Genomic DNA, 12,556 nt, shown 5'->3' with positions numbered 1-12,556 from the left:
TCATTTACTTGAGAAAGGAAACCACTGCCAAGTAATTTGGGTAATCATATCATCCCGTGTGACAGCTAAACCTGTCTTAACTGCCAGCCTGTGCAATGAGATAAAAAGGGAGGAGAAAAAGGGCTTCAGCCCAGCATGGAGCAGCCTGTGTCAGAGGGCAAGCCGAGAGGAACTGATGGAGGCCTCAGGGCTCTCATCTGCACTTTGCTTCCTCTCAGATCACAGCAGAGCCTTTGAAAGAATGGGGATTTGGATAAAAGGCAGCTGTTCGCTCCTGGGTGAGCAGGAGGTGGAAAGAAGCACAGCCTTGCAAGTAAGAGCTGGCTGGTTAATAAGGGGCTGAGAGTGGCAGTGTTTCCCATTAGAGGAGCTGGCACTAGGGGCAGTTAAAAGCCTGTGTGTACACCCAGGGAAAAGGGTTAATGAATAATAATAATTTTTTTAAAATAACAGTGCTAAATGAGGGAAATCAATTGTTCAGCTTTTTTCTGTACAGAGGGATCTTTACTGAAGGTTTTGTCTGGGTGGCCCAGGAGCATCAGGGGCACAAGAAAACTCATCACACGGAGGCATCCCTGGGTTCCCAAGCTGGAAACTTTGCCAGCAAGGTCAAGATCAGGTTAGGAGAGACAAGGGCAGGGAAGAAAAGAGTAATTTCTTAGACTGGGTAGCACAGCATGAAGTAAGCAGAAGAGAGAAAGAAATAGGTAGGGAGGCCCTATTCATCTTGCACTGCTGGAAAAAATGTGTAGAGCTGAGAGAAGGAGAAATGAAAGAAGTAACATTCATGGTCAGACAAAATGAGATGAGTGAAAAGAGCAGAGATGTCCAGAACATGGCTTTTTCTCCTGATTTGCAATAGCAACCAAAAATTGGTGCATCCATTTGATTTAGAGATCAAAGACACCTTGGAGTCTTATTTCTTTGGATATGTGTAAATAAAGCGATGCTATAACTCATGGAAGGAATTCAAAGCAAGTCCTGAAGAATTCATAATGTAAACAGGGGTGATGTTTGTGCTTTATGGCTTAATGATTAATTTATTTTTCATTTCCTTTCAAAAATGTTCCATTTCTTCCTTAAATCATCATCATAAAATTCTCTGTAATGATCCTGGTCCCTGTTAATGCATCATGCCTGGAGGTCAGCCATAATACAGTCAGATTAGGCATGATGCTTCTGGTGTTTCAAAAATAACCTGGTCATTTAAACTTAAAACATATTGGACAGTGATTTGAATTTTAGATGTTGCTGTTACAAAAATATCTCATGCATCGTATGCTTTACATCCACTCTATAACTAAGCACCTTACAGTACACTTTCCTCAGCTGACTGTCCTTCCAGCAACTGAGGCATGAATGCAAAATTTTGCTTTTACATGACTAAAGTTACCTAATGTAATATCTACACTTACATTCAGTAGTCTATTAAAATGTTTGTCTTCTTATATTTAAAACAGAAAGTTTGAATAAAAGGCAGTACTGTGAAAAAGGAGGGCTAAATAAACTGAAGAACTTTGGTGGAATTTGGTGCCTGAAACAGGAAGACCTTAATCTGTTTCTGTTTTTCCTTGCAAGCAAATGCACAGGAGCTCAGATGACTCTTTGTATTTCACTAAGCCTGTAATGGAGAATTTCTCCCCTAAAGAAGAGAGATAAGTTTACTAAATCATCTCATATTCCCTGCAGCTAGCTTTGAAGAAGCACAAACTCTCAGTTTAAAGGTTTGGAAAATATTCTCCTGAGGCAACATAATAGGAAATGAGGGGGAAGCAAAAGGTCTTCTGAATTAAGTTAGTCTGCTCCTCCAGTGCTTCTGGACATATTAATGAAAAAGCCTTCCCCCTAAGGAATATGCCATACCAACTGGCAATGTTTTGAAACAAATGCCTAAAATAAGAGGCAGAAATAGCATTTGGCAGTCCAAAAATGCATCTGTTCTCTTAATGATAGTTTCATATCAGTGTTTTTGGGTCACAGATGAAGCAATATGAAAATGAAAGTGGTTTTACTTCAGACAAGTTTTAGTTACACTGATTTCAAGCTGAGGCACACTTTTTAATCCATTGATGAATCTCTTCCAAAAAAAATATATTTACTCAGGTCTGCTAAGTCCTGGAAAGGTATCCTTGACCTAGTTTGTGCACTTGACCAGTTACCAGCTTCTCCACAAGAGTGAAATGCAGATTGCCTTGTCTGTGAGTCTGTGGCCCCAGCTTCATGAATTAGGACAGCAGTGGGGAGAAGAGGCTTTTTCCATCAAAGAGAAATCTGATGAAGCTGCAGAACTGGTTGGCAGTCCTTCCAGGTTCTGAGAGGGGATATTGGTAGGAGAAGCCAGACTCTTTAAGGGCACAGACCTCTGCAGCAAAGCATGGCAGCCAGAGCTATAGGATGGGTGACACAGAGCAAAGGAGTTGCTGGCTAATGTAGCATGAAGAAGAAAAAAAGGCAAAGAAACTAACAGTAGAAATAGTGTCAGCTATCAAGAGAAAAATGTCAACCACCGCTGCACCCAGGATACTGTGGGCTGCAAGAAGTTGGGACAATGGCCAAGAAATGTGAAATTACTAATGACAGAGTATTATGAACTAAGTTTGAAATGTATGTAATTGGTAAAAAAGTAATTTCATTCTAACATACCTGCTTCTAACCTAGAAATCTGTGAAATGCACTCTGATCTTTGAAATTTTTGCCTTTCAAAGGATATTCTGTTGTTGCCTGCATTAACTAGAATCCCTTTTATCCATCAACAGTAGAGATATTTTGCTGCATTTTAAAAATTACTTTTTAAAAAGTCATACTGTGCACTTTCAAGAGCTATTGTTTGCTGCTAAATCTTCTACACCTTTTGTCATGATCCACTCACCCCTTTCTTGACCTAGGTGCAAGAGGAAATTTTAAAGTTGCTCTCCTAGGCTATTTACCTCCTGGTATTTTCTTGAATGACAGTACTTTAATTTATTACAATAATATAAGATGGAGTGAAGGTCCTCTGATTAAATAATGAACACATTGAAAAGTGGGAAGGCCATGTTGTGACCATGTTGATGTCTTGATGAAATGTTCTTGTAACAGGTAGGAGCTTCCTCATGCTTTCCTCCAAAAAAGCCACGGTGGGCCAGGCTAATCATAGAGTCTGGGCTGCATTACAGGAAAAGCTGCAAAACATTTCATCCCATCCTGACCGCTGTTCCTAAAGCACCCCAAGAGCTAGGAAGTCTTTGCTGTCAGCCCACGCACACACCTCCACACAAATCAGGAGGTCTCTGCAGCTGAAAAAAATGTTCTTTAAAGGAACTAGTAGATTAAATTAAAGGACAAAATTATTATTAGCTGGCTTAAAGATGACTGTATCTGGAAACAGAGACCAGAATGCAGCTAGCTTCTATTTCTGAGGAGGAGGTTAAGGAAAGAGAAGGTAAGGAACAGACTGATAATATTCCAGGGAGGGTAGAAAACAACTGCGTCAAAACCCAGATAAGGTTTATCCTTCAAGAAAGTTAAAGGTAGAAAAACCATGCCTACAATAAACAGAGTGAATTCATTAGTTTTAGTACTTAGTGGTACCACTGTGTGCCTTTTTTATGAGATTTTGGGCCCTGTTTATATAACAGGCACCTGACTCTTCTTTTTCCCAAAGATACACAACAAGAGCAGTGGATTTACTGTGTGGAATTGAACAGCCCATACAGTTGCTTCCTTAAGGAATAGTAGCATCTCTTCAGGAGACAGCTGCTGTAGCACAGCATAATGGTGAGAGCAAATAGCAGATATTTGAAATACACTTTCAAATATACTCTTCCATGGGAGCAAATTAGCAGGCAGTACCCACACTCCAGCCAGCATTGCTTCTTCTCCATTCCCTGGTCACCTCTTGCTGTCTACATTTCAAATGTATTGTGCACATGCTCAAAGTTTAGATCAAGATGGAGTGTGTCCTCAGCTGTCTTAAAATAAATTTTTGTATTATCTTTGGCATCTTTTATAGACCATTTGACAAGTCACCAAAACCACAACTACATATACTTGAAACAAAATTGTACCCACCCCTAAGACTAAGCAGGCAGCAGCAAACAACAGGGAGCAGAAATGCAACCAGGTCCTTTTCTAAGACATGAGGAAACCATAAATTGACAACCCATGAGGACAAGAGAAACAACACACAAGGGACTGCATGTCTTTCATGCTGATGCACAGCTTGCTTAAATCTCTCCTTAGTTTTTCAGCCCATGACCTTTGGATCTGTGTACAGATGCCTGTTGTACAGTACCCTTTTGTTCTAGGAAAAATGTCTTTCCCAACTGTAGTTCTCAGCTGGTTGCACAAGTTTCCTAATAAAGAAATGAGCTGTTACACCAGTATGGCTTTAGGTCCCTTGGAAAGGTCACAAGTGTCTGTGCTGCTGTAGTGGAAACTGGAAGAGCCAGAGGAGCACACGCCTGTGCAGAATCTGATCTAAAGGCAGTCTCTCAATGGAGGTGCTACAGACACTAGTCCTCTTGCCTTCATTTAGAGGGGGTGAGCTCCACCTACCCTGAAAACAACTAAAAAGAAATAGTAGGTGACTCTCTGACATTTAACTAACTGCCTCACATTTTTTTCTCCACTAGATTGACTGAGTTCTTGAACCACATGTTCTGAGCTGCCAGCACTCTCTGCACATCTCTGACATGGGATGCAGTTCCATAGAGCTATTTGTACATGTGGATTAAATAGGAAGGTTAAAAATAGCCACCTAAAAATTTTATCAGGAGGTTCAGATGTGTTTTGATGAGCTGTCAGCATTTAGATCACCAACATGTGTCACTTGTCAGGTGAATAAAGGAAAGGATAGATAGAAGATGATAGACAGATAGATAGTGTTCCATCATTATTAAGCTATTTTGCCCCTTCAGAAGAAAGGTTGGCCACTCAATAAAGCAGTACAAAAGCTTCAGAGACAGAAGCTGAGAGGTAAGAAAAAACACATTTTTTGGGAAGGGCAAACAGAAGCAGCCCAAATAATGATGCCAATTTGACCAAAGGACAATGGACAATGGCTATCTCCCACTAACAAATGGATATGAAGGAACAGTGGTTGTAGGGGAATTAAAACCTCCACATCTTGCAGGAAAAAAAAAAAAAAAAAAAAAAAAACCAAAAAAAAAAAAAAACCAAAAAAAAAAAAAACCACCAGAAATAGTGTTGCTATCTACAGTACTTATGAGTTCAAGACCTTAATGATGAAGGAAACTTCTAAAAAAAGCTACAGCTTTTGTTAAGGGAATGCAATGAATTATACTAATGAAGGCAGTTTTCATGTTAGTGCCAAAGACAGTATTGCAGTCCAAGGAAAGGTCCGAAATTTCTCAAAATGAAAGCATAAATCTATGTCTGATATGTTATGCCTCATTTCAGGATAGTATTTTATTTGTCAGAATGCAAGGGGCTTGCTACTTCTGTTCATCACTTTTACAGACAGGCGTTTCCCAATCTCTTGCTGCAGCCACTGGTTTTAAAAACATAAAAATTTTGCAGTTCAAGGTTAAGCACAGAATAATTCTATGCACTCAGCCATGACAGCATTTGATTTAAAGCCAATGAAATTATTATTGAAAGATATCCCTGGCTTTTTTTTGCAGAGAGGTCATTACTTTTTCTGGCCTCTGAAAGTTCTGCTGATCAAAAATTTGTATCTCTTACAGAGGAAAAATCAAATAATTACAGTAATTAACAAAGGAACAATAATGGAATCCCCATCAAGGACAGTAATATATTCCTTTCTAAAAGACACATTCCAGTCTGATTTATTAACAGATGTGTCACACTGGCAGGAGATGAAGTATTTTTCTTTATCTTTCACTGAAAGTCTTATTACATCTACTTAAATCAAAGGCTACCAGAAAACAATAAGTTCTTCACTTCCTTTTTCTGTTGATTAAAGTAAAAAGCTTTTTCTCTACCTAGTCATGTCAGATTGAATCTAAGTGCTTACAACATCATTATCACCATGGCAGCTATATTCATAGTGTTCGTCATTGCCTTCCCAGCCCCTGTAACTGCTGTTTTGACAAATAGTGTATTAAAAATTAAATTTGCTCAAAAAGCTCTTCAGAGATGAATTTTCTTGTGTATAAATTTATCTTTTCCCCAGATAACTAAAACACTGTTCTCCAAGGAAACTACTTTTCTTTCAAAAACTCTCTATTAATTTTATTTGTAAAAGCTGACATCAAAACTAAATTTTTTCAAACAGAAACACTTCAAAATCAGTTGTTTGGGGTTTTTTTTTCCACAAAGTAGAAAATTGTAAATATTACTTGAGATGGTAAATGGAACAAGGACATTTTGATAATGTGAAGGCAGATATCTTGAGGACAAAGGTTGATAACCACAGTCCTCTTCATCTCTAGTAGTTGCATAACTAGAGATTTTGAAAGACAGTAGAAAAAACAAACCTAATAGTCACACAAAAAAAAAAAAAAAAAAGTTACTAAATTTGCAGAAAGCCAGAGTGAATAGTTAATAATTATTCCTTTACCCAGCCAGAGAGAAATATCTGTGTTTCAGGGAAACATGTTCCAGCTTCTTTTATTATTATTTTAATTACAGTGAGTAATTGAAGATTCACAACTAGAGTGTGTTTGTAGGCAATGGAATAAATACATGCAGTGAGCTTCAGAGGGCTGATGGAGAGGAAGGAAGGAAGGAAGGAAGGAAGGAAGGAAGGAAGGAAGGAAGGAAGGAAGGAAGGAAGGAAGGAAGGAAGGAAGGAAGGAAGGAAGGAAGGAAGGAAGGAAGGAAGGAAGGAAGGAAGGAAGGAAGGAAGGAAGGAAGGAAGGAAGGAAGGAAGGAAGGAAGGAAGGAAGGAAGGAAGGAAGGAAGGAAGGAAGGAAGGAAGGAAGGAAGGAAGGAAGGAAGGAAGGAAGGAAGGAAGGAAGGAAGGAAGGAAGGAAGGAAGGAAGGAAGGAAGGAAGGAAGGAAGGAAGGAAGGAAGGAAGGAAGGAAGGAAGGAAGGAAGGAAGGAAGGAAGGAAGGAAGGAAGGAAGGAAGGAAGGAAGGAAGGAAGGAAGGAAGGAAGGAAGGAAGGAAGGAAGGAAGGAAGGAAGGAAGGAAGGAAGGAAGGAAGGAAGGAAGGAAGGAAGGAAGGAAGGAAGGAAGGAAGGAAGGAAGGAAGGAAGGAAGGAAGGAAGGAAGGAAGGAAGGAAGGAAGGAAGGAAGGAAGGAAGGAAGGAAGGAAGGAAGGAAGGAAGGAAGGAAGGAAGGAAGGAAGGAAGGAAGGAAGGAAGGAAGGAAGGAAGGAAGGAAGGAAGGAAGGAAGGAAGGAAGGAAGGAAGGAAGGAAGGAAGGAAGGAAGGAAGGAAGGAAGGAAGGAAGGAAGGAAGGAAGGAAGGAAGGAAGGAAGGAAGGAAGGAAGGAAGGAAGGAAGGAAGGAAGGAAGGAAGGAAGGAAGGAAGGAAGGAAGGAAGGAAGGAAGGAACTTTTTTCAAGAAAAGACCTAAAACTGTTGCATTTACAAGTGGAGAATAAGCACAGTGTTCTAAATTCAGACTGACAAGAGAATCAGGGCCATGCTGCCAGTAGCCTGATACCAGCTGTGGATAAATTAATGAAACTACTTGTCTCAATGACTCAAACAAGACCAAGAGAACCCAAAAAAACCTTCAATTTGCTCCATAAAGGAGAAACTATGAACCACAAAAGGAACCTGAAGTTAGCAAAGGAAGGTTGATAACAACGGCCATTGCTCTGCAGTCAGCAGTGGTACAAATGAGAATGATTCAGGGAATTGCAACTCAAATAGTACAGAAAAAAAAACAACTAAAGAGCTACCATGCTGTAGCAGTAAAGCAGCCAGGAAAGAGTAAAACTATTTTTTATTGATGAGCTAATAACCTTTAAATTCCTCTAGTTCCCTTCAGTTGTCAATAGGTTTCACAAAAACACTTCAGCAACAAAATCCACTTAAAAGAGATGCTATAAAGAACTTGGCAAGGGCAGCACATGCTGTGAAAGAGAAGTGGAAAAATATGTCAGTCTGTCTGCATGTGCTGGGATGCTACCAGATGCTATGTAAGACATGGATTTCTTAATTAAGAGATTGCTTTATTTTTAAAATATTTTATATTATTTTGAAGCTGTAAGTATATAATCTTCATTGACCTCTTCATAACAGGGCAAATGAAAAGGAGAGAAAACAGAAAAGGAGAGAAAACAGAAAAGGAGAGAAAACATCACATCATTTGTGATGGCCCCACCATCCTTCCATGACTTCTGTTATCCTGCTCAACCCATTACTTTCTCTACCTGTCCCTAAACTTCTTGAATCTTCTTTGACAACTTCACCTTTCATCACAGAGTTTTCAGTCACTTGAACTGCTCAAGCAGATCGAAACTGCTTGAAGGAAATTTCCTCCTTTTCTTTCAGCTTTTGCAAGAATGTGAAGTCAGAATGAACTCCGGTGTCATGTCTTCAAAACAGCACGGGTCACTTGCAGCCTGTGAAATGCCCCTGTCACCATTTTAGTCATGTTTCAGTGAAGTTGTATTCAGCTTTTCATCTACTTATTTCTGCACCTGTATAATCCCTCACCTCCAGCTGCACAACCAAGGCTTTGAGAGGAACAGAAACTCTTCGTCTCAGAGTGACAAAAAGAGCTAGAGAACTTGGCAGAGTTTTGCCGAGAACTGCTCTCATTACCCTGCAATATTTAGACCTGCAGAATCATAATTTGCCTTGGGAAATTATTCTTCCACAGAGTTTTGCTTGGAATAAAATCTTCAGAGGACCATAGTGACATCTTCAGCTCATGCACCACAGGCTTCTGAGAAGAAGGGCCAGGCTTTTGCTTCTATGGAACTCTTTCATCTCTGCTGGTTATGTATGAGTTCAGCGCTGTTCTGCTCTAAGTAGGCAGTTGTTGTGCGTGAACCACAGGTGGCAGCTCAGCCCCACACAACTCACTGACTCCCCTGCAGTGGTATGGGGCAGAGAATGGAAGGGTAAAAGTATGACAATTTGTGGGTTGAGATACAGAGAGTTGAACTGAGAAAGTGAATATTGGGCACAAAAGCAAAACAAGGAATTCAATTACCACTCTCCATGGGCAGGCAGGTGTTCAGTCTTCCCATCCCCAGGACAGCAGGACCCTATCACAGCAGCAGCTTTTGAAGGCAAACAGCCTCTCTCTGAATGCTGTTCCTTTGTCCTTCTTTCCTTGAATATTTTTATCACTGAGCATGACACCCTATGGTATGCAATGTCCCTTTGTCCAGGTGGGGTCAGCTGTTCCACCTGTGTCCCCTGACAGCTTCTTTTGAACTCTCAGCCTCCTCACAGCATAAAGAGCTCAAAAGGGGCCTTGCTGCTGTGTAGGCACTGATCAGCAATAACTAAAACATCAGTTTGCTGTCAACACTATTTTGGTCACCAATCCGAAATATAGAACCATACAAGCCACTGTGAAGAAAATTGATCTAACCAAAACCTGTACCTCAGTGTGAAGAAATTATATTTGCTTCTGCTGTAGAAAGTATGATCACTTAATACAGACAGACTTTGTAAAAACTATCAGTAAACTTTAAAGGAGAAAATAAGAGTAGCACCAGTAGGATCCTTAGTGTCACAAAATACCTAAGCTACCTTGAAGGAAGAGAAAATGTGGGAAAATAGGCCATTAACTTTCCATTCAAACTATGGCTTCCTCATTGCTTTCAAAGATGGAACTTCAAATTCTGAGTAATTTATGGATTTTTTCACACATATATTCTAGTAGATACTCTACTACTATAGAATACTACTGTCCTAGCTACCAAATGCAGCAGTAAATTATGTTAAAACAGACCCAGAAAGTGATAGAAATAAGATTGCTTCACCCCCTTTTCAGAGAAGGAGAGGTTAAAGCTTTTGAAGGTTTCTATTTTGTGCTTATTCTTCCTTTATACAATAAAAATTTATTGTTACAAACGGATGCTTTCTCATGAATGAAATAGACAGGTAAGAACAAAAATATTTTACTGTTTAGATGGAATTTGCTTGCTCACGTCTGCTTTACAGAGCCACCACTTAGCTGAAGCAAACTTGCACAAAAGCTCATTAAGTGAAAGTGGAGAAGCAGGATGTGCATTCCTGGTTTCACTCTCAGTACTGTATCTTGCATTCTGCTGGGACACTGGGAACAATCACAGACCTGTACTTCCTCACTTGTCAAAAGGAAAAATCCGTGGTTTCTGGAGCAAGGCAGTCAAATGCTCCTACAGAACAGAGCAGAAATAAATGGTACAATCTTTTTCCTGTGACCATTAAGAGAATTGATGTTAATAGAGTTCAGGCAATGTACATAACCAACCTTGGAACAAAGTGTATTTTTGCAAATTGGATTGGGATATATTAGTAGAAGTCCACAGCTCCAATGCAGCCTAGCTGATATTCTTACAGCTGTCTAAAGCCTAAGCACATTCCACTGCAGCCACATTTCTTTTCAAAGTTGCCATTTTTAGGAAATTATCTCTGTCACATGTTCTTGAGAGTTATTTAACAGGGATTAGCTATTCACTGGAGCAGAACTATACCAAAGAAACAATAAGTTTCAAGTTTTCATCCTTTTTCCAGTCTTTAAAGAAGTATTGATCTTTATTGCATAACCCACCTCTCCAGAAAAGTCTCCTAGCTTTGTAGCAACAAATCAGTGAAATATCAAGTGATGCCATACTTCAACTAATGTAAAAGGAGATAGAAAAATGATAAGCCTGAATTAATACAAATATTTTAAGTCCAGTCCTTTAGAGCTAAAAAAGAGCACAATTTAAAAATTCAATCTTAACTGGCTTGAAATTATTGATTTTTCTGAGAAAAAGATAACATAAGATGATACTCCTTCAGAGGGAACATCCTTTTAAAAGCATTTTCAGAGAAACAGAACTTGCACCACTTGTGCTCCTACAGAAGAGATGACTTAGACACACACACAGAACTTCCTGTATCTTCAGAAGATTCACATATATAACTTTCAAGGTATAAGATAGCCATTGGATGGAAAAGTTTTGCTCCTGATAATTACAGAAGAAAATAACTGAACATGGTAAATGCAAGCCTCTGTGTCTGACATCTTTATTGTAGATTCAATTGGTTGTTGAGAATCCAATTACTAATGGAAAATTTGGAGTTCAAGCCGGTAAGAAGAAGAGATCCACAGTGTCTTTCTCTTTTGGCAGCTATTGTTTAGATGTTTCTGTGACTGTTATGAGATAAATAGAGCTTCTAGTTAGAAATGTGTTAATCAAAAAATATGGAGAGGGACTTTTTACAAGAGTATATAATGACGGAACAAGGGGAAATTGCTTTAAACTGAAAGATGGTCAGTTTAGATTGGATGTTAGGAAGAAATTCCTTACTGTGAGGATGATGAGGCACTGGAACAGGTTGCCAAGAGAAGCTGTGGCTGCCCCATCCCTGGAAGTGTCCAAGGCCAGGTTGTATAGGGCTTTGAGCCACCTGGGCTGGTGAGAGGCATCCCTGCCCATGGCAGGGAAAAGGTTGGAAGAAGGTGGTCCTAAAGATCTCTTCCAGCCTGTGCCATTCTGTAATTCTATGATCCTGCTCCGGTGAGAAATACACCATGATCCAGCTGCAGACAAATATTGCAATCTGGTAGGAAAATTCTTCAGAGTAAGTCAGGAAATAGCAGCAGGTACTTCTTGGGAATTTTTCCCTTTTTGTCAAATCTATTCTGCCTACACTGTTCTTGAAACAACTGCAACTGACTCTAAGAGTTTCAGAAGCAAACCTGGATTACAAAAATAAGATCATTTTAAGTACCAGAGGTAAAAAAAATTCAAGTATAAAGCAAGTCCACTTTCCAGGCCAAGGCCAATTTGACACTTGGCACTGAATAGATAAAAAGGAGCAACAGGATAAAGTGTTCTTGAGCTGTTGCTTGGCTGTAAGTGGGCAAAATTACTCCCCACAATGTCTCACACTAAGAAAGAGGGGCAACGCTTTCCATCTCCCTTCTCGCCAGCTTGAGGGAAATGCATGACTATGACATGACTGGACCAATGAATTAAAATGCACTCAATTTTTTTCCTTTTTCTTCTTGAAGTTGTGCAAGTTCTTTTATTCTCCCTACAGTGAGGCTGCAACTTTCAGTCTAAGTCACAAAGAAGGAGAAAAACCCTGCCTCATATACTACTGGCCCACAAATTGTTGAACTAAATAGAATGATGTGCAATGTGAAGCATCCCTCAGCATGGTCCAAATAGTCTGTCTCTTCACCTCTCCATTCATTTTAAAAGTCCATTGTACTCCAGATTTCCTGGAGTTCGACTAAGAATGGGTATTTAGGGATATTTTATGTCTAATGGCATTCTACTGCTGAGACAGTCTTTGGGAAATGCCTACACTGTGTTTACTGCATTTTCACTCACTTTTAAATTGAGGAAAAAAGGCTGAGGCATAATGGGGTTTTTTTAATTCATTTATTTTCTTTTAAGTCCATTAAGATGTAAAAAAAACTTTATTCAGAATAATTCAAGACTATCGTAAGAATTTTAAAGAAACAGTCATTCAAGGGAA

The sequence above is a fragment of the Fringilla coelebs genome (assembly GCF_963513975.1).
Source record: "Fringilla coelebs genome assembly, chromosome: 1".
Taxonomy (NCBI): Eukaryota; Metazoa; Chordata; class Aves; order Passeriformes; family Fringillidae; genus Fringilla; species Fringilla coelebs.
Note: the sequence above shows the minus strand (reverse complement) of the source record.